Source organism: Dioscorea cayenensis, chromosome 20 (genome assembly GCF_009730915.1).
Source record: "Dioscorea cayenensis subsp. rotundata cultivar TDr96_F1 chromosome 20, TDr96_F1_v2_PseudoChromosome.rev07_lg8_w22 25.fasta, whole genome shotgun sequence".
Classification (NCBI taxonomy): domain Eukaryota; kingdom Viridiplantae; phylum Streptophyta; class Magnoliopsida; order Dioscoreales; family Dioscoreaceae; genus Dioscorea; species Dioscorea cayenensis.
Window position 1 is genome coordinate 20,537,702 of NC_052490.1, and position 27,613 is coordinate 20,565,314.

At 39.4% G+C, this 27,613-nt stretch overlaps 1 pseudogene; it reads right to left on the reverse strand.

Annotated features, from left to right (window-relative positions):
- Window positions 1-11,116: 11,116 nt before the first annotated feature.
- LOC120251340 lies at window positions 11,117-11,785 on the reverse strand (annotated as a pseudogene).
- Window positions 11,786-27,613: the final 15,828 nt, after the last annotated feature.

The following is a 27,613-nucleotide window of genomic DNA, read 5'->3' on the forward strand; positions in this document are numbered from 1 at the left end:
AGAAAACATAAGATTATTGTTTTGAATGAAAAGTAGGATACATTATTAAAATAAAACATAAGATTACGTTTTTGATACAAAAATAGTAGACATTCCAAAAATAAAGCAAAGGATTAGGGTTTTGATTGAAAAATATGAGACATTTCAAAAAGAAAACATAGGATTAGGGTTTTAATTGAAAAATAGAAGACATTCCGAAAGGAAAATATATGATTAAGATTTTTATTCAAAAATAACAGACATTATGAAAAGAAAACCGAGGATTAGTGTTTTCATTAAAAATTAACTGTGATTCCCAAAATAAAAGATATTATTATGGTTCTGATTAAAATAAATGAGATATTCCAAAAGAAAACAAAGGCTTAGGGTCATGTTCAAAACTAAAAAATAAGATATATTCCAAACAATAAACATAGGATTCAGGTTTTGATTTGAAAATAGCAGTTATTCCAAAAAGAAAATAAAAGATTAGGTTTTTGATTGATAATTGTAGGCATTCCGAAAAGGAAAAATAGGTTAGGATTTTGATTCAGAACTGAAAAATATGAGACATTAAGAAAAGAAAATATAGAATTTGTGTTTCGTTTGCAAAATAGGAGACATTCCGAAAACGAAAATATAGGATTAGGCTTTTGATTTCAAAAATATTGGAGACATTACTATAAGATAAGTGAAGATTAGGGTTTTGATTCAAAAATAGTAGACATTCTCTAAAGGAAACATAGGGTTAGGATTTTGATTAAAATATATTAGGCATTCCGAAAAAACACATAGGACTAGGGTTTTGTTAGGAAAATAGAAGAATTACTATAAGAAAACAAAGGATTATAGTTTTGATTAAACAAATAGTAGAAATTTTCAAAAAAAAAATGTAGGATAATGGTTTTAATTTACAATTTGAGACATTACAAAAACATAGGATTATTGGTTTTGATTAAAAAATAGCAGGCATTTCCATAGGGAAACATAAAGATTATGGCTTTTATTAAAAAATTAGGAGGCATTCCAAAAGAAAACTTAGGATTAGGGTTAAGATTCAAAACTAGAAAACATTCCGAGAAGAAATAATAGAATTAGGTTTTTGATTGAAAAACTAAATTTAGACATTCCTAAAAGAAAACATTGGATTAGCATTTTAGTTAAAAAATTGGAGACATATTGACAAGAAAACATTGGCTTAGCATTTTAGTTGAAAAAAAGGATACATTCCAAAGTGACAACAAAGGATTAGGGTTTTCATTCAAAAGTAAAAAATAGGAGGCTTTCCAAAAAAGAAAACATTGGATTAGGGTTCGATTAAAAATAGGAGATATTATTAAAAGAAAACATAGGATTAAGGGTTTGGTTGAAAATAGGAGGTTATTTTTAAAAGTAAAGATAGGATTGGGGTTTTGATTGAAAACCAATAAATAGGACACATTCCGGAAAAAAAAACACATAATTAGTGTTTTGATTAAAAGAAAATAGGAGATATTGGGAAAAGTAAACATAGGATAAGTGTTTTTATTAAAAAAATAAGAGACATTCCGAAAGGAAAAAAAATAGGATTATGCTTTTTATTTAAAAATAGGATACATTTCGAAAAGAAAACATACGATTAGGGTTTTGATTAAAAAATTGCAGACATTCCCAAAACAAAAGATAGATTAGGATTTGGATTCAAGAAAATGAGACATTCGGAAAAAAAACAAAGGATTATACTTTTGATTCAAAACAGACAAAATTGCATATTCCAAAAATAAAACATATGTTTAGGGTTTTCTTTAAAAAAAAGCATACATTCCGAAAAAGAAAAAGAAAAGATTAGGTTTTTGATTGAAAAATAAGAGACATTCGGAAAATAAAACATAAGATTAGGGCTTTTATTCAAATATACCAGGCATCTAAAAAGAAAACATAGGATTAGAATTTTGATTGAAAAATAATAGACATTATGATAAGAAAACATAGGAATATGGTGTTGAATCAAAAATAGGAGCTATTACTATAAAAAAAAAATATAAGATTAGTGTTTTGATTTAAGAAAAGTAGAAATTCCTTAAACAAAACATAAAATTAGGTTTTGAATGAAAAATAGCAGGCATTCACAAAAGAACATAGTCTTATGGTTTTGATTAAAAAATAGAAGCCATTCCAAAAAGAAAATGTAGGATTAGTGTTTTGATTGAAAATTTTGAGACATTATGAAAAGAAAATATAGGATTATGGTTTTGATTCAAAAATAACAAGCATTTCCAAAAGAAACATGGAATTAGGTTTTTGATTAAAAATAGGAGTCATTCCAAAAATTTGCAATTCATCTTTCTCTCTATCTTCTTCAGCCTCAATCTCCCAATTGTCGTTCTCCTTTCTCTCTATCTTCTTCTGCCTCTTTCTCATAATTGAAGCTGATCGAGTTCCTCATGTAGGTGATCATTTTACCCTTTTTAAGTTGTTTGATTATGAATTTCATTTTGTAGTGTTGTTGATTTAGTTTTAGGTTTTGATGGTTGATTGGGGTTTAGTTTGGGAAAAATTAAGGGGTTTTCTTAGGGTTTCAGACCATTGCTAATCCGTTCCTGACCTCTGCTCCTCCATCAAGGTAGACTCTATTTGTTCTTATTGCTCTCAATCATCATCTTCATTGAATTTTTTTTAATCTCTTTGTTTGATCTTTTAAACATAAAAAGAGCTATTTTGGTTGGAAAGTATTATTGAACAAACCTTCTGACCTATGAATTTTTAGTAAGCATTTGGACAAAGCTGATTAGTGAGGATTAAACTGAGGTATGGAGATTCAATTTACCTTCATTTTCACACCCTTTCATCTACCTGCCTAGGTCCATGATGATCTTTGATCACCGTCAAAGATAATAGGCTATTGGTAACCATGAACCTATGGAAGAGGTCCAACGGAAGAATCCATATGGAAAGGGTGGTCCTTCCTCAGTAGTTCATGTAAAGAGCTCATCGTAGACCAATGGCTAGTTGTAGAAAGTGGTAAATCCACCACTCTCTTCTCTCTATCACACCATATTTTGATGTGGTATCCGGCTAAACAAGTAGATCTTGGTGAGAATTGAAATCCTGATGCATACTGAGATCTTGGAACTAAGACCTAAAGATGATGGGGACGTAGTTTTTTATTCAAATCCAAACTTCTGAAGTCTCCGCTTTAGTTCAAAATCCTGAATCTTATTAAACTTAAAAGAAGAAAGGGGCATCTACCCTAGTAAGCAGATATTCCGATCGCTGTATGGAATGAGGCTACCGATGTAGCGCACATCATTTCTTAAAGAGAGTGAGGCTTGTCAGGTGTCCAACCGTTGCGTCCTCGTCGCTACCTTAGGTGGTTCAGCAAAAGATCTGTGGCCCGGCTGGGTATGATGAAGATTTTCATACCAAAAAATGTCAAAGACTAAACTCCTATATCTCTTCCATTGCTCTCTACTAAACTAATGCTGATTCGAAGCTTTCCCGCTCTGAAGGTGAGGATTTCACTTTTGATTGATTTAGTTAGTTGTATATAAGGTTCCATCCTGAGAATTAAACTAAGGTTGACCCCTACTCTTCCAAGTTTCGCATCTTGACCCAATACCGAGGGATAAGCTAACCATTCCTCCTCCGTTATGGTTGACGTCATTCATAGCTTGATCAGTTCATTCATAAGGATGAACAAAAGCGGGGAAGGACTGATGATTCGATTCCAAAGCAAGTGGAAGAGGGCATTTCAAGTAGCAAAATCTTAAGCTTAAGTCGAAACATGTTCCTAGGGAAGAAGCAACGGACTGAGCGATGAAGCGACGGGATTGAGCGCTTCTCCTAGCGCAGTTCAGGAGTTTTCTTCACTGGATTAAGATGACTTAGCTACTTGTCTGAAAGCCAAAAGCTGAAGGCCAATGACACTAGCTACCCAACTGAGAGAGCTGCCTTAGATGAATTACTTGCTTCGAGAAAGGAGGAAAAAGCATCCTACCAATTCTCTTAAATTAAGAAAGATGTCTTTAGTCTCCCTCTAGTCTAGGTAAGTAGTTCATTGGTAAGGTGCCTACCGATAATGATCCGAATGCCTTCTTCCGTAATCCTTCTTTCTATCGAGAAAGCAATTTTGAGTGCTATAATTCATCTTTTGGTACGCCTATTGGTGATTTCCCTATGATTTTCATCATAAGAATTCTATTTTTCTTATGGTAAGTGGTCTATCTGTCCATGATGATGGCTTTTCTTTCGGGTCATCTACATTTACTAATAACAAACAGTAGGCAACTGCTTTGCCAACACCATCCGAAAGGTCCTTGGTTAGGTAACATCTTTGGCTAGGCTTGATCGAGCAGGCAGCATTGGTCATCTATTCAACCAAGGCTGGTAATGGAAAGAAAGGCATATCGGATACACTTGCCAATGAAAGGGACTTCCAAGCATGCCATTGGTTAGATAAGGTATGTCTTGTATTTTTTGAAATTGCCATTAGCTGTACTGTACCATGGAAGGAGAAGCTAGATGTAGATGTAGTACTTTATTTAATGAAGGAGATTTCCCACTAATGAAGGTTCCCACTAGGATCAATGACTGTAGTTGAGCTCTGTTATTCGGTTATCTCCCGCAGCTGGAAGGGAAATCTCAGGCTCCATCTCTTCCAATGTCCGCTACTATATCTATATAAATAATAAGTGAAGTATTTTGGTAAAGGATGAGCTTGAGAAAAGAGAAAAAGAAAGTATCACAAACAACAGGGTTGATCTCTCTCTCCCCCCTACAACAAAGGTGATTCCGCCATCCAATAAACCTTGTGAACCACACCCTTCAATCATAACATAAGGAAGGTGAGAAATGACTTTCCTGGGTCCATTAGATTGTACGCTGGGAATGGAAATTTTCTTAGATGACTCAGACAAGACCTACATTCGAAATGAAATCTATCTATCTAAATAGAATCAGGAAAGACTCAATTCTTAAACTGAGCTCGAAATAGCTTTAGCGAGACTTTGAGCAAACTGCAACTAGAAGAGACGCTAGGCGAGTGACTAACAAGAGGAAGGCCTGAGTCCAGCGTTTGCGAGACAGGTCTTCGTCTATCCTGTCAACCTATTATATGTCAATTTCCTTCCGAGGCGTTGATACCAAGTTGAAAGACAAAGAGTTTCTTTTCCGATAAGGGAATGTCAATTGGATGTCGGTTAAGGTAAGGTGCGGAGTAGATGAAGACGTTGAAGAAGACTTACCCGATAACTAACCTTGCAACTTCAAACTTTTTTTTAATCGTTTAGATTAGGAGATGTGAATAAAAGAATCCATAATCCCAATCGGCCCCCATCGATGTGGATACTTTTCGGATAAAACAAAACTCTAAAATCTTCCCTAAGAGAAAAAACCTCAAAAAATTCATATGATTGAATAGCCTGAGCCTTGACTAGCGAAGAAGGATACCAGACCTAGTACTAGAATACAATAAACAAACTGGCCTATGACTGGGCATCATGTTCCTCAATGGCCAACTAGGAGCACGGAAGCGATTGAAGCATGCCCAGTCTAACACAATGGATCAATGCAGGGGAGACTAGCCAAGAAGGCTAAGCTAGCTATTAGCTGCCATACCCCAGTGGAGTCTAGTCTTCTTATTGAGATGAGCATGAGTGGTCAATAAGATCATGCGCCCTAAGCCTGGGCCTACTGTTGTGTGTTTCGATCCATTTATTGAGAGCTTGTGACCATCGCAGTGACAGTAGTATGCTTAATTGACCGTCTCTAAAGAATCCTTGAAAAAAGGTTTGGAAGTTTAGTTAGACTACAGCGAGTCAGGGTATCTTGCTTTTGAACTCTTCTAAGAAATCAATGAATTAACAAATGCGATGCAATACCCATTGATGGATCTCTCGTGTCTGGATCTCCAGCATAAGAAAATCACTATATCTGGCACCGAGTAATTCCTAAATTAATAGTTTGGCAGACGGTGATGGGGTTACGAAAGGAGAATTTACCCAAGATTCTATGGGTACCAACAAATACGGGAAGTTAAGAGGTATGGGATGCAAAGTCTCATTTAATAATCCATTTTGGGGTATGTATTTCCATGTTAGGAGCAAGCTACTTCTTCTAGTCCAGAGCTCTTTCTTTTTCCTATAGCTGCTTTATTGATTGTTACTAAAAAGCATTGTTGAGATAGGGGGAACGAAATGAGGTGGAATTTTTTATGACGATTGAGGAAGTTGATCGACGGTCAGAGGCCCCTTGGTACTTTAACCCAATGTCTTGCCTTGACTGATGAGCAAGCCAAACTCCCCCTTCGCATCACCTACTTTTTTTCTTCCTGAGGGCTTCAAACAAGAGGATTAGACATTTTATTCATTGAGTGGATGAGATCAAAGTAGTGGGTTTCGAGCCAAGCAGTTTATGGAGAAGAGAGGAAAGTTTAAGGAGAGGAATAATAAGAAGAGAGGGGACCTCATCACGGCACTCTAGAGCAAGAATTGAATCCGTACTTGGCTTTATGAAAGCCAAAGCAAAACAACCTTTCATTGCCACAGAATCCCGTTTTGGATAAGTCGAACTTTCCTTCTACACCTCACTGTCCAGTCCTGAAAACTTGCTTATCGATTCAACTTGGTGACTCATGTTATCCACGAGATTTTTTCGGGGGTGGATTGTCACTTCAGAACCCAAAGCACTCGCTTTTAATTTTCTAGCGTGACTAAGGGGCTTGCGGTGCTACAACATGGTGCCATGCATGCTTCGTAATCAAATTGCTGCTGAGCTTAAAATGAACGGAAGAAAATCATTTTTTTTTTCTTTGTTGGTTTGTATATGTTTTCCACTCGCACTCCTTTATCCAAGCGAATCAAACTATAAGGCTAAGGCTTTGAAACTGATTCGAATTGAATTGGAGTCAAAGAGGTAGGGATCTAATTGATGGAACTGATGGTGGTAACCGACTGAGAAGCCTCAGTCTAACTATATCAAATCTAGCTGGCTCGCATTCCATTCTTTCTAAAAGCAAGACTTGAGGTAGGAAGCAATGGACAGGTAAGCAAGAGTGAGAGAGAAAGAGCGCGATGAGAGCAAGCAGTACTTGAGAGCTGACTTTGCGTGTGCGAGGAGATTAGCGAATTCTTCAAGCCCTAACATGGTTAGATTTCCTCAATGCTAGGGACAACAATGGAGATCTAGACAACAACTGAGACAGTCAAAGGTCATTGACAAAAAGTGTGAATCCCACTTTTGGCATCTCAGATCGACTTGAGTGGAGTCTCGGCGCTCTTACATCCCCCTATTAAGTTTGCCTCTCAGGATCTGAGGGTGGTGTGAGAGTGCAACCAACCTTGTCTTTCGGTCACTGACACAACAGACGAGCTGACAAGAGCACTAGCATCAAGATTTTGAATCCACATCCTCAACATCGCCTAAATCACAGAAGAAGGGAGGAACTAGCTATTGATAAATCTGAACAAATACCTCTAGTTGGAATTCTATGCATTCTAACATCCCGGCCCTTTCCCTGAAGAAAATTCTGAATTCAATGTATCCTCTTTCCCATCCGCTTAGGGATAAGATCCCCTGGCTAGTAAGGAAGAACTGGTGACATATAGCTCTCTTTTTCTATCCCTCTCTTTAATTCAGGAGATAGGTTGCATCCGTGCGCACGATCTGACCAAAGGCCCAGCGGCACTATTTCATATAGGGCAATGGAATCTTCTGAATGTTGGAAATGTAGTTGCAAAGTGTTTTTATTTTCCATTTCAAACAGAAGAGCTCACTTCCGGCTAGCTGCTGCTAGCGGGTGTTCTCCAATTGTTAGTCCATCACTTAGTCATTTAACTTGATGATGAAGCATGATTGTCTACTAGTAAGAGTGGCAAGCCTCTCAATCTAAAGTGGAAAAGTCCCGCGGGGGAAGAAAGCTGCTAAGGCGGGATGATTAGCAATAGCAGAAGCTACTCTCCTTATTCCTCCATCCTTGGTAGGGACAGCTTGCTCAATCAATCCTTTATCTGTAGCTTCTTACTTTATCCATTTATCCAACCAACACAAAATCTTTCTCGTTTTGATGGTCATTCTTACAACCGCCTGATGCCCAGCCTTTAGTCTTTCTTGATGTCGGCATTCAGTCTTCCCAACTAACAATAGCAAGTGCAACAGGTCTATCTCTCCTTGGCGGGACAGGTTCAAGTCCTAATGTTTGGCGGATTTAACCAATCATTCTATTCGCTGATAGTGGGGGATCAACCAAAAATATAAAAAAGAATACAGGCCGGGCAGAGGAGATGTGAAATCGGACCTCCATTCACATTACTTTTTCTTACTCTCCTTCTCCTCCCACCTCATCCTTGGCCCTGCTATAGTAGCTGTATGATCGTGCAACATGCATCTGAAATGGTATAAGCTTTCCTTCCAGCCTGCATCTTTCACTCTTCGATCAGACTCCGAACAACTCCAATAGCAATGAACGGGAAGGTCTCCCATTCACTTCCTTTGTTTAATAAACCAACAGCTCGGACCTCCCAGTCTCTTAGAAGACCTATTTTTTCTATCCTGGGTGTGTGGTGTATTGGTATAAGGTTCGAGGGGACCGGATCTACTGCCCATGTTCACAAGCACAAATCTCCTTCCGTCCATTACAACATTCGATCATAAACTTCGTTAACCCGTACAGCCGGTCATCATCCTATCGAGAATAAGAATAGACCTACAAAAGTGACCAAGGGTTGGGGAATCTCTGATCATCAATGATCAGCCATGGAAAGATAGCCGGAGAGTCTAATCTTGAAGAAATATCCTGCTTTGCCTGCCCTAGCATCCGCTAAAGCTCGGACATCGGGAGAAGTAGCTTAGCTCGTCCAGAAATATGCTAGCGAACGGAACCCGACCTGTCTTCGCTCGATGAGCTGATTTTCTCAGACCATCCCCGTTGTACTCTAGTCATCGGCTAATAGTGGTCGTGGCTGAGTCCTTATGGACCTTCACCTTGGCTGGGAATTCAAAACTTTTGCCTTTCACTTGGTGGAGACTTTGGTAACCCTTTATGAAGCGAATTTGAAGCTAGCTAAAGAAAATGTTGATGAAAAAGATGTAGTTGCTGAGCGAAAAAATCGTCACACTGCTGTCTTGAGAAACTGTTCAGACTTAGCAGAATTCTGATTCAGTAAATGAAATTTCTGTTACAGCTATGTTTTGATTCGAGGGAATAACTGAGCACTCATTTCTGAGTTGGTTGACAAAGCCCAAGGCTAGTCACAGACGGTTTAGGGAGAAAGGGATGACAAAATATGACACACACACACCACGGGTCATCCTCAGCATGAAAAGAATAAGCTTTGTTTCGAAGGCCTATGTTAAGCAAATTCCTTTTTTTTATGGTCCTTTTCTTTCACTGAAGTGGATGACTCGGTTGTTTTTTACTGCTAACTATTATAGTACAGGAGGATGTCGTCCCCCCGCGATTACTAGTAGCTTCGCTCGTTTAATATTGTACAAGTTAGGTTTTGGGTTGTATTGGCTGCAAGCAAAACGTAGGCGCTATAGGTATGTGTTGACCATGCACTCTCACATCCTGTAATGTCGTATGTATGATAGAGGTTGTGTGGTGATTGATCTCAATTGTTATGGTTACCCCAAGGAAAAATGAATGAATAGCAGATTCCTTTTGGGATAGTTTTTCCTTGGTTATCCCCAAGGAAAAATGTATGATAGAGGTTCCGTGGGATAGTTTTTCTCCAATGAGAGATTGTTTTTGGGCTAGAAAAAAGACAGGAACTCACCCAAGGGATAATAGCAGATTGTTGGAGATCACTTGGTGAAATGCAGGGAATCCTAAAGATAAGGTTCGAGAACCTAAAGCAAGACGACTTCGTTTCAGACCGAATAGAGTCCTTTTAACGAGAGGCTGATTTGTTGGCCTCTTGCATAACAAGGGCAAGATGAAAGGCGGGGGCGGGCATGATCAAGCAATGGACAGGCGTAGGCTTTCTAGTGAACTATGACTCCCTGAATAAATCACTAACCGCATGAGTCGAGAGAAAGAGTTAGACTTCTTTATTGCGTTATATCGAAGACGAAGATTTTCTGACGTAGTGCGAGTACTGGATGAAAAAGACAGATAAGGGAAGAAGCAACCAAGAAAGACATACCTAAAGGAGCATCCATCTCCCATGGCGAACATCTATCTACACAAAGCTGACCTATAGATAGAAAGATACAGGAAAGGAAAATAAAATAGGAAGGGTTAGTTTGAGATACTCATCCGGACAACCGCAAGGGCTTCCAGCAGTGATAGCTAAACTAACTAGATGGGCCACCAAAAACCCTGGAGCTGACATTGAAATCAGAAATTAACATCAGATCCTGGCTATCTGAAAAAGGTGGGCATCCTAAAGCGGAGAATCACGAAAATGCAACTAAAGGTGAACCAAGCGCTTGCGCGAAGAAGAAAATCAAGAAGAATGGAGATAAGGAAAGGAGGAGAGGCGAAAGATAGATTTTTTGAGTGCATCGTACTACCACATAAACAATTGATCTGCAGGACTGGATGAGCAAACCTTTCTCTGGAAATAGTGAAAAGGCATATCACTTGGAACGCAACTCTAAGCTTACTTACTATCCTCTAATTATCTCTTTTGTAACACCACTTTACTTTGACCAGCTAAATTATATTATGTTGGCATGGTTGCAACCAAAACAAGAGCTAGCTTCTATTTCTTCTTCACTTGAGCATACATCTAGAAGAAGGCACCTTCTATCTGGCCTCTGTACTAGTAGTGGAGTGGCTTGCAACTTTTAATCAGAAAAGGATGATTGAACAAGACAAGGGTGAAAGAAGTTGTCCCCTCTTCTCTTATTTTCTCTGGTAACCCGCCGCTGGTCATATAGAGCGCGGAGCCCACCACCACATATGTAGAAAAAGATGGAGCTGGGAAGGAAGAACAACCATTTTACTTTAACACATGAGGTGGCGGGTTTGGCTAGGTAACATAATGGAAATGTATCGGACTATAAATCCTGGAATGATGGTTCGACCCCGTCCTTGGCCTCGGGGAATGCCTCGTTGCATGGAACTCTTAAGTATTTTCATTTTTATCTTCTTTAAGTCTTCCTAATTGCCAATTAGGGAGGGTCTCAAGATAAGATCATAACCAGGGCTATCTTTCTAGCATGTCTCTATAAAGTGAAAGTCGAATTCATCCTTTGTTTTTTCCATTCCATTTGCTCGGATCTCTTCCGTTTCATCTATTTTCTCCGGATGCAGAATAATAAATACCAATCCAAGCCATTTCATAAATAAAAAGTGACCAATTAACCAACCAACAAAATTTTTTGTTACAAATAACATCTTGTTGTTGCATCGAAACATATAAATGTTTACTAATCTAGCTAACGTTGAACTTGGTAAAATGAAATGGTTGAATAATTTTCAAATGCGATTATTTAAGAATACACATTGAATGCTGAGATTACACATTTTTTTCTAGTAGTTGATCCATAATCTAAAAAGTTTTTTTTGTTCCAGAAGAAATTAAAAAAAAAGATATGGTAGAACTAGGACAGTTATTGTATGAGGTCTACCCAATGCTAGATATAGAGGCGCATAATAGATCAATATAAACATCATGAGCTGTCCCATAATAAAACTAGTTATTATTGATACCTCATTCTTGGTTCCTTCTTCAATGACCCAAGCTCGGAAAAGGAAGAGATAAGAGGGCCCTATGGAGAATGTGGTCAAAAATCCATAATAGAGTCCAACCACAACGACCGAATTTCTTATCTTTATGCATAAAGATAATAGATTACCTAGTAGAAAAGATTTCAAAATCATCACAAACCTTTCCTTTTATTTTCCATTGCAATTTCTCGATTATTATATACTTCCTTATTCCTTGAGTGGGGCCTTGGAAGATTCATGATACAAAAAACTGAGTTTAGTTAATCCGTTTTATTTTTTTTATTATGCCTAGTGCCCATTAACAAGAGCTCAACTCGAAGTAAGGAGTCAACACGCGGCTATTAAGCAGGAGGAGTAAGCCAATATGAATGGCCTCATTGTGCCTTGTTGTTGCTTATACTAATCTGCCAATTGTTAGGGCAAGTACTCGTTGCGCGTAAGAGGAGTTGCCAGATTGCTTTTTAAATCGAAGGAGTTAATCTTGACTTCCTATACTACTAACTCTGAATGCTCTCACTCTCGCAGCATTTCTTTCTTTGCATACTCTGATTGAGGCTCAATTCCTCCCTGAAAGAATAGTGGACTAAGAAACGTATCTCACTCATTCCCTCAACTGCTCGAATGAAAGAACTCTTAGTTGTCATTGACCCTTTCTTTTTTCTTGAAGAAGATCGCAGGAAGGACTTACTTTTAAAAAGAGGAATCCAGATGGATAGATAGATTTTTTTAAATAGAGTACTCTCCCTCGATGGAAACATAAAGGATGAAATAGTGGACTTCTAACCGAATGATTGATGGAGTTCTGGTATAGGTTTGAGCACTCTAGTTGATTGATCTCAGATGGCACTCAGGTTCACTGAACTCTTTTATGGTATAGGTCCAGTCCATACCCCCTTCCTTCGGTCAAACAAGAGCTTTCGCTTACCTTTCCTTCTTCGTTATCTTAGGTAGGAAGAGCATGAAGGGAGGGAGGCTATGGAACAAGATCAACACTATGTCTTGCATTGCTGCTCCTCCGTCTCAGTCAGTATCTATAAGGGTTTTTGCTAGTGAGCTTTGCGTCTAGAACATTAACTATGAACCTCTTATTAAGGATTTGGTAAAGTCCAACTACTTCTACTGTGATGATTGATTCGACATAACTTCTTAGATTCATGTCCAACTTCAGCACTGAGCCAGAGTCGACAATAGAGATGCCAAACAGATCAAATTATGGAACTCACAATAAGTTAACAGAAAGAGTGTTGCACTCAAAAGAAAAATAAACTGTCTAAAAAAGATAAAGAATGTCTTCACCCCATTGAATAGCCTTCTTAGTGTGAAAGTTGAGGTGCTAGTTCAAACTAAGATGCTCAGTCACCAAGCAAACCCAAAGAACTAGTAATTAGTTGAGTAAACAAAGAGAGATGTCACCTTCATTCACGATTTCATACAAGTCGAATTGGCATAGACAAGGAGTTTTGATCAAGCTTAGGGTGATTATTTCCTCTTCTTTCTTTTAGTCAAACAAGTAAATGCACTAGCATCAGTGCTAGTCACTTCTCAGGGAATGAGGGGATGGATGAAATGACACCAAGGTAGCTTCCCCTTAATGGTATTTGGTCGTCAATCCAATTGGAATACCGGGAAAAGATTTTTGCCCAAGTTTCTTTTGAATTTAGTAAGTCCATCCCCTTCTCGGGGATAAAAGCAGTTGAGAATAAGAAATTCTTCATGGCTGATGGTTCGGTTTTCATTGGCATGGTTGGCATGGCCTGGCGGATCTTTTTTTTTCTTCGAAACATGCTGGGGAACCACTCCTCTCTTCCGGAAACATTGTTGGAAAGAGGTGGTCAAGATGATTGGCCCTAGCTCAAATCGAATCTCTTGTTTTTTTGTATTCATCTTAATCTTACATATAAGAAAACCAAATATTTAAGTTGTTGGTAGGTCTGCATCCGAGAAGGTGACAATCGCGAGGTAAATGCCGTTGAAACAATGAGTGCTAGAGTTTCAGGTGCCAGATCATCAGCCACCATGGTACTCTTAAGAACCTCGAAGAGAGCAGGTTTTTTATTTCATGATCAGCTCGAGGAGCAGTGATTTTCTAAAGATGCTCGAGCATCTTGTATTCTTTACCAGGCTCATTGGGAGGGATCCTCCTTTTGTAACTCCTCATCCAAGGAGTAATGCACCTGTAAAGGGAGAGTATTCAGAAAAGTATTCAATCAACAGTTGGACTGGGGAATAGATAGAAGAATAATTATGGAGTTCCCATCTTTCCCAATTGGCTATGCTTTTCTTGAATGCGGGTATGAAACCTGTAAACTCGCCTTAACTTAAAATTTATTGGTCTTAGTCAAGCTCAGGCTGAGTCTAATATCTCTGCTTCTTTCATTCCTCCTAGAGGAAATGCCCCCTTGCCAGCTTTATTGGTGAGTCAGCCATTCGGGAATAGATCCCTTTCTCTGGACAAAGGGGTACTGAAAAGTTCTCTTTTAAAGGAGGAAAATAGGACTTCAAACATTATTAATATATAAGAGAGAGACTTGCTATGGAATTAGCGAGTAGGGGCAAAAATATGATAAGTAGATAGATCGAGTATTGATGAAACAAAAAATCAGACCATGATAGAGCAACCAATTGGGAGTCCTTTTTTTGTTTTTCGAGTAAAAATGAATTTAAGTTTTTTTTCTTATCTTTGAATCTTTTATTATTTTCTTGTCTACTTCTTCCTTTTTTCTCCGTCGAAAGGAAATGAATTGAGAGATCTCTTAACGGTATCAAACGCTTACTTCATTGGTCATGTCATAAGTCTTTCTTTCTGATATGATAATTGGATTGATGTCAAAATATTTTTTGGCATTAGTCCTCTAAGACTGCCGGATCTTTTTCTTATGTAAGGGTATGTTGACCCTCATGACTAATCTAGAAAGAATGGAACAGATCTCAAGGGTGGCATGTCTTTGAAGAAGAAGAAGAGATTGATCGCATACCACTTACTTGATTAACAGGAAAGACTACCTCACTTACCAAAGCGAAGAGATTGGCGTACTTACTTGACTAAGCCTAAGCGGCTTGCCGACTTGCTTGACTACACTAGCGGGTAGATAGACTAGACTACCTTACTGAAGAAAGAGACTACCATAACGGCAAGAAGTGGTATCATATATCAGAAAAGCTGAAGGCTTAGTTGCTCAGCTTGTATCACAAAGCCCAATTTGAGTAGGAGATTTCGGATAAGAAACATATGCTTAATACATGCTTCCAGAACTTCATTTTTGGGTCAGAAGCGATGAAAGTGGTTCAGGTAGCTTAGCAAGTTAGAGCAAAGGACTAAAAATCCTTGTGTCAGTCGTTCAAATCCACTTATGAGTGGGCTTTTGGTCCAAAGGACACGTAGCTGAGAGCGAGCCAGATGAAGAAAGAAATTCAAGTGAAAGAAGCTGATCAGGAAATTTCCAAAAAATGGTGGTTCGCGTTTCCCTGTGCCCAAAGTGGGGTGGTCGAGTTTGGTTTGAGTGTTTATAGATCGGGTGGATCTATATATTCTAGGGGAAGACGAGGTGTAGCGCAGTCTGGTCAGCTCATCTCTTTTGGGTATATAGGGCCATAGGTTCGAATCTTGTCACCTTGATGTTCTATTCAGTCAGCTAATACAAATGAATATAAATCTCGACTATTAACTTAACAAAGTATGCACACCTGACTGTCTTGAAAACTCATTTTTTGTTGTTGTGCTAATTAATCAATCATTCATTGACTTGTAGTCAAATAGGCAAGGTTTTCTTCCTAGGACTCAACCAAACCAACCATTAAAGTAAGTTTAGCTAACGAAACTAGAACAAGAAATTTCAGACTTTGATGAAGGGGCTTGCTTAAGGCCATAGACCTTTGGATGCCACTCGAATCAAAGCTACAAGTTTGCGGAAAAAGCCCGACAGGAAGCCTGCCTTTGTCTCAGTAGGGGTTGTTTTTCATTTAGGTTCAGACCACGAAAGAGAAGATGAATATCTGGGGTTGGGAGTGGACTGGCGGGCTCCGTGCTTGAAGAAAAAAAGAAAAGGTAAGTTAACCTTCCTGAATAAGTGGTGCATAGATTGAAAGTAGGCCCAATGCACCGCTAGGCGAAAGAGAACAGCGGAGTTGTAGTGGTCAACCTTTGTGAAGCGGTAGCTTTCACGTTGCCTTCCTTTATAACCAACTAAGGATGTTCACCTTTCCTTCAAAGTTGTTAAACCCACCTTACAATCTTTCTTTCCAAACTAAGGTTGTTCGCCTTTCCTTCGAAGCTGTTCACGTTGCCTTCCTCTACCTACCCTAGAAATTTGTTAGATCTATTGAATGAGATCTTGGAGACAGGGCGAGGAGGTATGAATCGATCTGATGCAGGGAAGCCCAGGTAATCCCTTCCTATCAATCATTCATCAGGAAGAAGTGGAGAAAGAATTGGATTTCCAAATCTCATTGTTGAAGGTCGTTCGAGCGACTTCAACGCCTACGCGTGACATTGACTCAAGGCATTTCCTCTACTTCATTGAAAAAGCAAGGTTACCTTGCGTCCTTGAACCAAAAAATCAATCTTTCGGCTAACCTAGCCTCCTCTGTCCCTTCCGACCAACAAGGGGTAGTATAGGAATATTCACCTATTGTCCATCGACTACGCCTTTCGGCCTGATCTTAGGCCCTAACTCACCGCCTGTTGATGGACCTTGCGGAGGAACCCTTACCTCAGGTTTTCGGGGCATTGGATTCTCACCACTGTTTGCCTTACTGAAGCTGACATTCTTACTTCCGCTTCATCCACACCTGCTTGTGCGAGTGCTTCCCTCTAAGGCGGAACGCTCCCCTACCGATGTATTCTGACATCCCATAGCTTCAGCAGATCGCTTAGCCCCGTTCATCTTCTGCGGAAGAGCGCTCGATCAGTGAGCTATTATGCACTCTTTCAAGGGGGGCTTAGTCTTGGCGACCTAGGCTCTGTCCACCAAACCAATATCTCTTATCTCTATTTGGAGCCATTATCCTTGTTGTGCACTTGGTAAAGCCAGTCTGAGTTGAAAGCTAGGCTCTAACCCTTGCTCACCACGTAAGTCAAGACAGCTCGAGGTCAGAAAGAGCAAGCTCTCAAGTGGCAACCTAATCGGCTTTTTTTTTTTAATGCAGTGAAGGACCAGTCATAGATCGTATAATACAAAAAGCCATAGAATTAGAAGTTTCCGCATCTTCGTGGTCAACACAGGTGAGACCTTGAAACATGACAGACTACTCCATCATGACTGCTCCTCATTCTCGAAATGAGATTGTTCTTAAGATTTGACAAAAGGAATGGTCACTCTTTCTATTCCTGGGATCAAAGATGATTCTAACAGACTCGGTCGCCACACAGATATTCAGTCACCTGCTAAAACGAAAAGCTTTCTTTGGGTTGCGTTCTTCTTTCAACCTTTCTATGTATGGTGGAGGACCAAAGGATCTTACTGTTGTTTAAGGATAGCTTCGGGAAGAGAGGGAGAACAAGTTAGCAAGCAGCATCCATTGACTGGAGTTTTGTGCTTGATCTAATCTATCCGACTGAGCAATCAGAGTCGTCAGCATGAAGAAGAAGGATTTCACTTAGAAAAACTGGATCAAAAAAATAAGAGAAGCAAGCACAATGGTTCAACTAAAGTGGCGAAAGATTAGCGCGCTAGACTATTACATCTTGAAGCTCGACGCTCTAGAACTTTTTTTAGCTGTCTGTCCCTCATTCAGTTCCGTGCTCTAATTTAACTCACATCTCTTTGGAGCTCTACCATTTCTTGTCATACTGTTGATTGCCTCCTGTTTTTGGACTTGCTTTCTCTGTATCTATTGCCATTGCTTGAGAAAAAGGGGGGTCTGTTCATGGTCTCTGATTTTCCTTTCTACGAGACGGCTTCTTTTATTCGAAGAGTGATGACCAAGGCCCTGTCACGAGTTGAACTCGAACCGATGCTCGATGGGCTCCCCTATACCAGGCTAGAATCAAGCTAAATTTTGATGGCTTTGCCTCTCAGTGGGACCTATGAGGGTCGAAGGTCTTATTATTATAAGACACCATGATGGCAGGGTGCTTGCTTGCTATTCGATCCCAATCACCCGACCTACCAACAACCAAGCGAGAGGTTTTGGCCGGGGATTCTAATCAGTTTTTATATAGTCGAGGCAGTCGGGGACTCTAAGATTAAAATCCGATTCTCCTCCGTAAGGCGACTCCCCATGTACCGTCGGGACCGTTGTCCATGATTGCCGTCTCTACTACGAAAAAGTCTCATAGTCGGTCGACGAAACCACCAGTTTAGGGAAGAAGTAAGGCATTGAAAGACCTTCCCCTAGTGCTTTCCTTGTGATAAGTGCTTGTGCGATATAAATGCGAAGCGTTCATTCCTTATGTTGAGCATTACTTTTCTTGGGTTTTTACACTAATATGTGTGTTTTTATGTTACTTTCATGCAGGTGGGGTTGTGAGGCCGAGTATAAAGGAAAAAAGCCAATGTGGAACACAATGCACTGATTTTGGAGGAAATCATGCTAAGGTTCAAACGCGAAGACATAGGTCGGGTGTGAGATGCTAGAGTGTGTGCCAACCTCCTCATATTCTAGTTAGCACATCCATTTGGAGGGGTACAAGGGTAGTCACACTCGAGCATTCCGACTTATGCACATAGAACAAGAGCTCCACCAACTTGTCTATCATTGAAGAAGCAAGTGATCCACGACGTGAACGTGTGTCCGCTTTGCATTACCCCCGATGAAAGCATGGATTCGGGAAGCTATTCGAGCCGAACAATGTAGCAGCATCAGATAGTGTAACTCAAGCATCGCCGGCCGAGAAAAACAGAAATCGGGGAGAACCCACACAGTGCAGGGAAATTATACACGCCTGGGTGGAAATTCCACATGGGCGTGTGAAAGATCCACGAGCCCTTGTAGTCGCCTCGATTCAAGCCCCTATTTAAAGCCGATTCAGCCCCGATTTCAAAGATTCTTTTCTCCATCTTTTCCCCAACTTGAGAGAGGGCTTCAGCTAGGGTTTTGAGAGGTATTGGCTAGGGTTTTAGAGAGGTTCTACGGCTCCGACATCGTCATTCCTTAGGAAGAAGGTTGGTAGGGGAGCTTCTGTCCAGGCGTATCCTATACCGGATGAGGGAATCCTTGGACGACGAGTAGAGGACTCTCCACAAGACCATCAACACGACCATCGAGAGGGTTTCTGATGGATACATTGGTTTTACATTCTATTTCTTTGATTGTACTTAGCTCCATGGAGAGCTAAATCCCTAGTGGGTACTTGGGTATTTGTGAACCCTAGGATGTATTCGTTTCATTGAATCTCTTTATTATGCTTTTAATTAATTGATGTTTATTGTGAGTTCCAACCTTGAATGGTTGATTGTATGAACATTTCCCCTAGAGTGACACTAGGGTTGAGAGTTCTTGTTGGTAACCTTGTGAGTGAGTGACACACCACGAGTGTTAGACAAAGCTAGGTTGGAGAGGGTTGAGAGGGTGAATCGAGAGGTACAGGAGCGTCCCCTTTCCCCTCTGACGTGATAGATTCTACCTCCGTTCCTCAAGTTCTTTGCGGCCATAATAGAGTTAATGGTCTAAGGGATGAACTTCCGCTGGGGCTTAGTTGCGCGTGCAATGGAGTGAAGCGTTGAGGTGATCTTAGTATCTAGGGCTTAATCATGGTTAGGGACCTTCCACCAGGACCAAAGGGTTAGGTCTATATTTAGGAAGAGATTTATCACTTGGAATCCCTAGAGCTCATTGCAACTCTATGCGAGTGCGAGGTGTTGAGATTGTTCGATTTCTCCTCCGGGACATGCATAGAGTTAGGCATAGCTGACCTTAGATTTGGGACTACGTAATGAAGGATTTCCATGACTCACTATTGCATTGATTAGGAAGCATAATAGAGGATTCTTGCACTTGAAGTGATCGTCCTAGGCGGAGCATTATCTGAGTACCCCATCTTTATCGAATGCCTTACCTTCTCCTTCACTCGTGCTTTCTTACTTGTTGCTTTTACCTTTGAGAATTGAATCATTGTCACACTTATCACTATTGATCTTTCACATAGCTAAGAAGCGAATTAAGTGGTTTTTATTCCCTACTCCCTGTGGATTCGATACCCGCTCATCCGGGATTATTACTTTGACAAACCCGTGCACTTGCAGAATATACGCAAGGGGACCTTGTCACCTTGAAAGAAGCACGAGTAGAGCAGTGTTTTTATCTTGTTAGGCTTTTCGACTACCTAATTCAGCTTTTAGGGCTTTTGTATAGTATAAAGTATAACAACCCTGCATTTGGCCTTTTTGTTTAAGAGTCGCTCTTTTTTTCATAGTTGAGGGCTATAGTCGGGGAAGCAAGCCGCATCTATACTATAGACTTGGCTTTTAAAAACTATAATAGATCCTATTGCCGATACAAAAACATGTTCTTTCCCTCCCCTGTGATCCCGAGAATGGGATCAAGATTGACCCGGACTCACGAAATGGCGCCCAGGGCAAACAGTGAAGACGTGATGTCGATGTCGATTTCCGGTGTCCGTGCACCCGCAGTAATCGAGTCCCGAATATCCGATGATCTCTAGTATATCGGATCGCCGTTATGTGATCATGTAGTCTCTAGTCGCTCAAGATATCTCATGATCGCTTTCCAATGCTCCATGCCTGGGTTACTTTTGTATCTACCTAGTAAACCCACAACATAGGCAATGTCCGGCAGTGAGCACGTCTAGCCGTACATCAAGCTTCCAACAATAGAAGTATATGGAATGCCCTCAATTTGATCCATCTCTATATCCCTTCTCGGGCACTTCGAAGCACTGAGCCTGTCTCCATTCTATACAGGTGCCACACTAGGTTTGTTGTGTTGTTTACCATAGCTCTCTAAGACTTCAGGGATTTAGGCCTTTTGATATAGTCCGAGGATACCTCTGGAGATGTCTCTGTGAATCTCAATGCCAATGACATACGTGGCTTAACCCATATCCTTCATCTCAAAGTTTCTTATGAGGAATGCCTTTGTATCGTGCAACAGCCCCAGATTACTGCTAGCAAGCAGTATGTCGTCAACATACATATATGACTAGAAAGAGAAACTTGATCCTACTGACCTAGAGGTATTTACACTGATCAACATTGTTTTCCTTAAAAACCCAAAGGTCATTCTCACCTCATGGAATTTTAGGCACCACTGACGGGAAGTTTTTTTAGTCCGTAGATAGACTTCCTTATATCTTGGGGTACCTTCCGCTCGATACCATATACTGGATAGTACGACTGGGAAGTCTGATATATATATATTCTTATGGACTCAATTAGACCTCAAATGATGGATTTTTGTTTGATCCCTCCCGAGTCGACTACACTCTCTTCTTCACCTCCTCTCTCTTTTCAAGATTTAGGAATTATGGCTCGTGAAAAAGGTTGATTCGGTGTGGGACCCTCTCCGTAGGTAGGGTTTTTTTCTTTCGGATGGAGGCTCTTGGCGTAACAAACTAAAATCTTGGAGCACTCTCGATTCCATGGTGTTTATTTGCCAACTCCAAGGAATTTGGCAAAAGATAGAAGAAATGTTTTTAGATGAAAGGTATGCTAGATTTAGAAGAGAAACACATTGGAATGATTCATATTATTTGCCATGCTAATGTTCCAAGCAAAAGGAATTTTTTTAATTCATTTCGAGGTAGGGTAAAAAGGAGCCCTTTTTGCCCTATCTAACTATTAGGAGGGAGTGATAACTAAGAACAAGATCGGGAAAGCCTATTTACTTGATCGTGGGAGGCTTTTTCAATCCCAAATCCTATATGAAAATGTCAAGAATCGGCTTTAACTCGATCCCTGGTCATGGGGAAGGTTGAAGGATCTTCTTTTTCCAAGGAGGTAGTCTAAGTCTCGATCACAATCTAGATATGAACTCGTGGCATATTTCCACTAAACTATAGACTTCCCGGTCCTAGTGCACGGAGACAAAGCTTCACTGAATAGCCCGAAATTGAGGACAGTGAGAAGGTGTGTGTTACCCTTTCGCAATTAAATTAAGAAAGCTTTGATTTTCTTTCAACCCACATTTATCTTTATTAGCCAAGTATACATAATAAAGCTCATCATTTTGATGTGTTGGCGATGGTGAGTCCAGTTGTCGGGTTGCAAGAGACATCCAAGAAATGTCTTGATAAGACAAGTTCAATAAAAGTTAGAAGAATGAAAGCCCAACATGTCATTTCAAATAGCAAAACCCCCGGACAATTATATGTTGTTGGACAGCTAAATGGATGCTTTATTTGAGAAGATGGGAGGATCCCTAGAGCTACTAGCCCTAGAAGAAGAAAGAAAAGGCAAATAAAATATTCAGAACACTCCCCTCAAGCTTCCTGCATAGATATTCTATCATGCCCGACTTGGATGCAATGTGGCGATATGATATCTCCCAAGAGCTTTTAATAAAGATGTCGACCAACCGGTCTTCATACTTCAAATATTCAAAAATTCTTTCATGGCTCTTTTTTTATGAACAAAAATGCCCTAAAGGCGACTTCAAAGTGCTTTCTTAGCTCATGGAAAACTAGATTAACGAAAGAATGTGAGTTGCTGCTTGATTATCACTATCATAGAACATTCTCATAGGAAGAGAGACCTCAACTCCAAGCTCACTTAGTAAGGTTTGAAGCCAAATAAGCTCACAAGCGAGGTGAGCCATTGCTCTATACTCTGCTTCTACACTCTGACCGCATAACAACCTGCTTTGCTTCTTACTCTTACATGTCACAAGATTTTCACCTAAAAATGTGTAGTATCCAACGTAGACCTCCTATCCGTCGGTGAGCTCGCCTGAATCCGATCCGCATCTTCATAGGCGTAAAACAAGAAGATGTCTATTAGAAGTATATCAAATACCTTTTCCGGGGAGACAACTTAAGATACCGCAGGATTCTTTTGCACAGCTCGAGATGAGGGATAGGTGTAGAGTGCATAAATTGACTAAGGAGACCAACCGCATATGCAAGATCCGGTCTTCTGCTGCCATATATCTCTATCATCCTTCCTTCTTTTAGCAGGTCATCTCGAATTGCTCATTACCTGTATTGTAGTCCTAGTCTTGTAGTTGGCCTTCCATACCTCTTTAGTCTTTTTAATGTGGAGACCTTCTTCCTTCATTCATTTTGCGGTAGCTTCCACACAAGAAAAAGGCCTTCTTCCCCGGCCCGAAGTTCGCTTTCGCTCCGGCGACTAGCTTCTACTTCTTCAATCAATGGCTAAAGCTACCTTGAATCAATGAATGAATTCATTATTCATATGTTTAAGGACCCGTTGGTCAAAGGAAAGGGGGTCAAGATTCCGGGATGAAGTCGTATAACGCGAGAGTCTCACATAAGGTTACTTTGAGAAAGGTGTGATACCATTACCTATCAGTCCCGACAAGTCGTCCCACTTGAGTCGTATCCATACTCACCGAGTCCATGCACATCGCCTCTCCAGGAGGTTGGTCGCCTATCCAAGATCTTCCTATTTCCAAGAAGATCCCTTGGCTCGATATGGTTTAGTATCAAGGGATTCCTTTTTTTATTCCTATATATATGAGCCCTTGCGAATTTCAATGATATTGTTATGACCAATTAATGGGACCTGGCCAAAAAAAGTATTCTTGCCTCTATCATTAGCTCGGGTAGTCCCCATTTCTCGTGTTTCACCACATTTCGATGGCTCCCTTTAGTCTATGTGTCGGGAAGATTTCAAGAAACGGGCTACTCCCCTAAAAATGCCCCGCCCCTTTGACGTTAGGGATTCATTGCTCGTTCTACGGTTATCAGTAAGGTGGCTAGCCTAATTTAATTTTTTTTATTTAATTTAAATTTCTAATTTATAGAAAGGGCTTTGTTTGTGCAATCTTCCTCGCAAGAGCCTCACCTCCGCGAACTTGCGATCGGCTGCCTCTAACTAAATGCTCAACCCGAGGTTGTGTACAACAACCTTAAGTGCACAAGCCTCGGGCTAGGGCCTACCCCAATCCCTAGAGGAGCCAGTATGAGGCGAAGCTCCATGTACGCTTTTGAAGTCGAGCCTTTTCCAAAGAATAGGGGCCTAGGGACCGATATGATGATTGGTTTAGGTAGGACGGCCGGCCTACTATGGGCACCTGTAGGGATTAGTGCGAGAGACCGTGATCCACAACAAACTGACGGATGGGACTCAAGCCTTGACTTGGGAATGGAGAACAGAAACATTGCATGTCACAAGAGCGAGGCGAGGGGGAGATTCCCTACAGCAAGTGGGATGCCTCGCGAGCCGGGCTTTGGAGAGGAGGCCTTTTGGTCAAGCCAAGTCAATTTTGCGATACCAAACCCCTGAACCCGATGAGAAGTACCGGGAAGCGTGTACGTTGTCACACACCTTGCCTTCCAAAGGTGCCTCAGAGCACGGGCCGACATGCGCAGAGTGACGACCCGGGAGCGGATTACCCACCAGCTAGGGGGACAGAGACACCCATCTCGAGGCACATCACGACTCCACGTGCAAGACCGGGTGAGACCCGAGAAGGTAACCCCTATTGGGAGTCGAGGATCTATAATACCCTGAGCCTCATATTCATCATTTTTTTAAGTCGGGTAAGGGATCTCTTTCCCCGCAACGAAAAAAATAAGCGGAGCAGATTTGACTCGGCACAACCTAACGATACATCCAATACCATGCCTACCGATACTCGACTCCTTTCAGATATCATACTCTTACTAGATAAAGAGCTGGTATAAAAAGGCTAATTACGTAAAAAGAGTGGATCTCCTTTCCCCTCCAGTGGAAGTATGTATATATATGGTTCCCTTTCAACTATTTCAGGAAAAGAAAGGCCTAAAGAATTGACATCCCGGAAGGCAAGATCAAAAAAATCTTATTTAAGGCTCGAGCCTCTATCGAGGAGGTCTTGTACTAGACTTCTAGTCTATGGCCTGAGTCAGTGATTCGAAAAGTTCCTTCACATAATCTTGATTCACGCAGAAATAAAGGAATTCTTATAACAACAAAACTGGAGAGACCCGAATTCCCACGGCACAGATATCACCTAATTTAATTTATTAGTTTAGATAGCGTATGAGTAGGCCCGACAAAACCCCTGTACAGTTCTAGATAAAAAGAAATATGACCAATGGTGGTTCGAATGTATATACAACATTTTTTTTACACTTCTTACAATTATATAGTGCCCATAAATCTCCTGATAAGTACCCAAAGATTCATACATATTGAATTTCAATGGGAACTTCTCTTGAGCCAATGACACATTGATTTAGTTGGCACAAAGGACTATCTAAATCGATTCATTTTTGCCGATAAGCTCCAAGTGCATCATAGGAACTACAACAATATGTTGCTTTCATATACTTATACTTTACTTATTAAAGTTACATGAACAACTATTTGATCCCCATCAAAGTCTGCATTGAAGCCTCTACAAACTAATGGGTGTAAACAAATAACACGCTCCTCTATTAAAATGGGTTGGAAGGCATGTACGCCCAATCTAGGCAGGGTGGGTGCTCTATTCAACAATATAGGATGCCCTCGCATAACTTCTTGAAGTATTTCCCATACAATCGGTTATTTTTTTCCCTGAATTTGACTTTTTAGAAATCCCTTGTTAGAAGCAACATGTTGTCTCGATTAGACTACTAATTACAAATGTTTGGAAAAGCTCTATTGCTATTTCGCGAGGTAATCCACATTGAGTGAAGCAACCTAAACTTTTTATACCTTGCCTCTTGGTCGGGAATCAAAGTCAAATGCTTGGCTTCTCTTAGCTATCGCTTTGCTTCTGGCGACTAGGTTCTACTGCTTCAATCAATGGCTAAAGCTACCTTGAATCAATGAATGAATTCATTCTTCGTAGGTTCGAGGACCCATTGGTCAAAGGAAAGGGGGGTCCAGAATCTGGGACAGAGCCGTATGACGCGAGAGTCTCATGTATGGTTCCTTTGAGAAATAGGAGACATTACTATAAGAAAACATAGGATTTGGGTTTTGATTAAAAAAGAAAATAGAGGACATTTCTAAAAAGAAAACAAAAGGATTAGGATTATGATTAAAAAAATAAAAAGACATTCCTAAAAAGAAAAACATACGATTAGCATTTTTGATTAAAAAATAAAAGGCATTAAAAAAACTTAGTAATAGGGTTTTCATTAAAAAAAATGTGACATTACAAAAATAAAACATAGGATTATTTTTTTGAGTCAAAAATAGTAGACATTCCCAAATGAAAACATATGATTAGGGTTTTGATTAAAAAATAGGAGGCATTTAAAAAAATCTTAGGATTAAGGTTTTTAATTAAAAAAATATGAGACATTACGAAAAACAAAACATACGATTATAGTTTTTGGTTAAAAAAATAGTAGACATTCTCAAAAGAAAAACATAAGATGAGGGTTTTTGATTTAAAAAAATTGTAGGAATTCCGAATAGTAAAAACATAGGATTTAGGCTTTTTATGAAAAAAATAGGAGGCGCTACTGAAAAATCATAGGATTAGGGTTTTGATTAAAAATTAGCAGACATTCTAAAAAGAAAAGAAATGATAAGGTTTTTGATTGTAAAATAGGCGAAAATTTGGAAAAGAAAACATTAGTTACGGTTTTGATTCAAAACTAATATATAAGATACATTAAGGAATGAAAACATAGGTTTCAGTTTTTTATTGAAAGATAGGAGATATTCTGAAATGAAAACGTAGGATTAGGGGTTTGATTCAATATAGTACCCATTCCTAAAATACAAAAATATAGGATTAGGGTTTGATTGAAAAATAGGAGATATTAATATAAGAAAACATACAATTAGGGTTTTGAATAAAAAATTGAAGACATTACTATAAGAAAACATAGGATTATGGTATTGAGTAAAAAATAGTAGACATTCTGAAGCGAAAACATAAGATTAGGGTTTTTATTTAAAATATTAGACATTTGGGAAAAAAATATAGGATTAGGATTTTGATTGAAAAATAGGAGACGTTACTATAAGTAAACATATGATTACGGTTTTGATTAAAAAAATGAGAAATAGGGGCCATTTTCAAAAGAAAATGTAGGATTATTTTTTTGATTCAAAACTAGCAGACATTTTTTTAAAAAAAAGGAATGAGGGATTTAATTAAAATAAAGTAGGAATTCTGAAAAGAAAACATAGGATTTGGGTTTTGATTAAAAAAGGAGATTATTTTTTATTCAAAAATAGTTAACATTTTGAAATGAAAACAAAGAATTAGGGTTTTGATTAAAAAATGTTTGACATTCTAAAAGGAAAACAAAAGGATTAGGGTTTTGATTTCAAACTAAAAAGTAGGACGCATTCTGATAAGAAAACTTAGGATTATGGTTTTGATTCAAATATAGTTGGCATTCCAGAAAGAAACATAAAATTATGGTTTTAATTGAAAACTATGACACATTTCGGAAGGAAAACATAAGTTAGAGTTTTCATTCAAATATAGTAGGCATTCCGTAGAGAAAACATAGGATTTGAGTTTTGATTGAAAATAGGAGGCATTCCTATAAGAAAACATAGGATTAGGATTTTGAATGAAAAATAGGAGACATTACTATAAGACAACATAAAATTTGGGTTTTGATTGAAAAATAGTAATGTCTTCTAGTTTTTAATCAAAACTCTAATCTTATGTTTTTTTCCCATAATGTCTCCTAGTTTTTTGTTTTGAAACAAAATGTTAATCCTATGTATTCTTTTCAGAATGTTTGCTTATATTAGGTTTTTAATCAAAACTCGAATTCTATGTTTTCTTTTCAGAATGTATGTTTTTTTAATCAAAACCCTAATTTTATGTTTTTTTTCTGTAATATCTCCTATTTTTTTGGTTCTGAATCGAAACCCCGATCCCGTGTCTTACTTTTTTGAATGTGTCCTATTTTTTTCAATTTTTTTAATTCAAAGCCTTAATTCTATGTTATATTTTAGG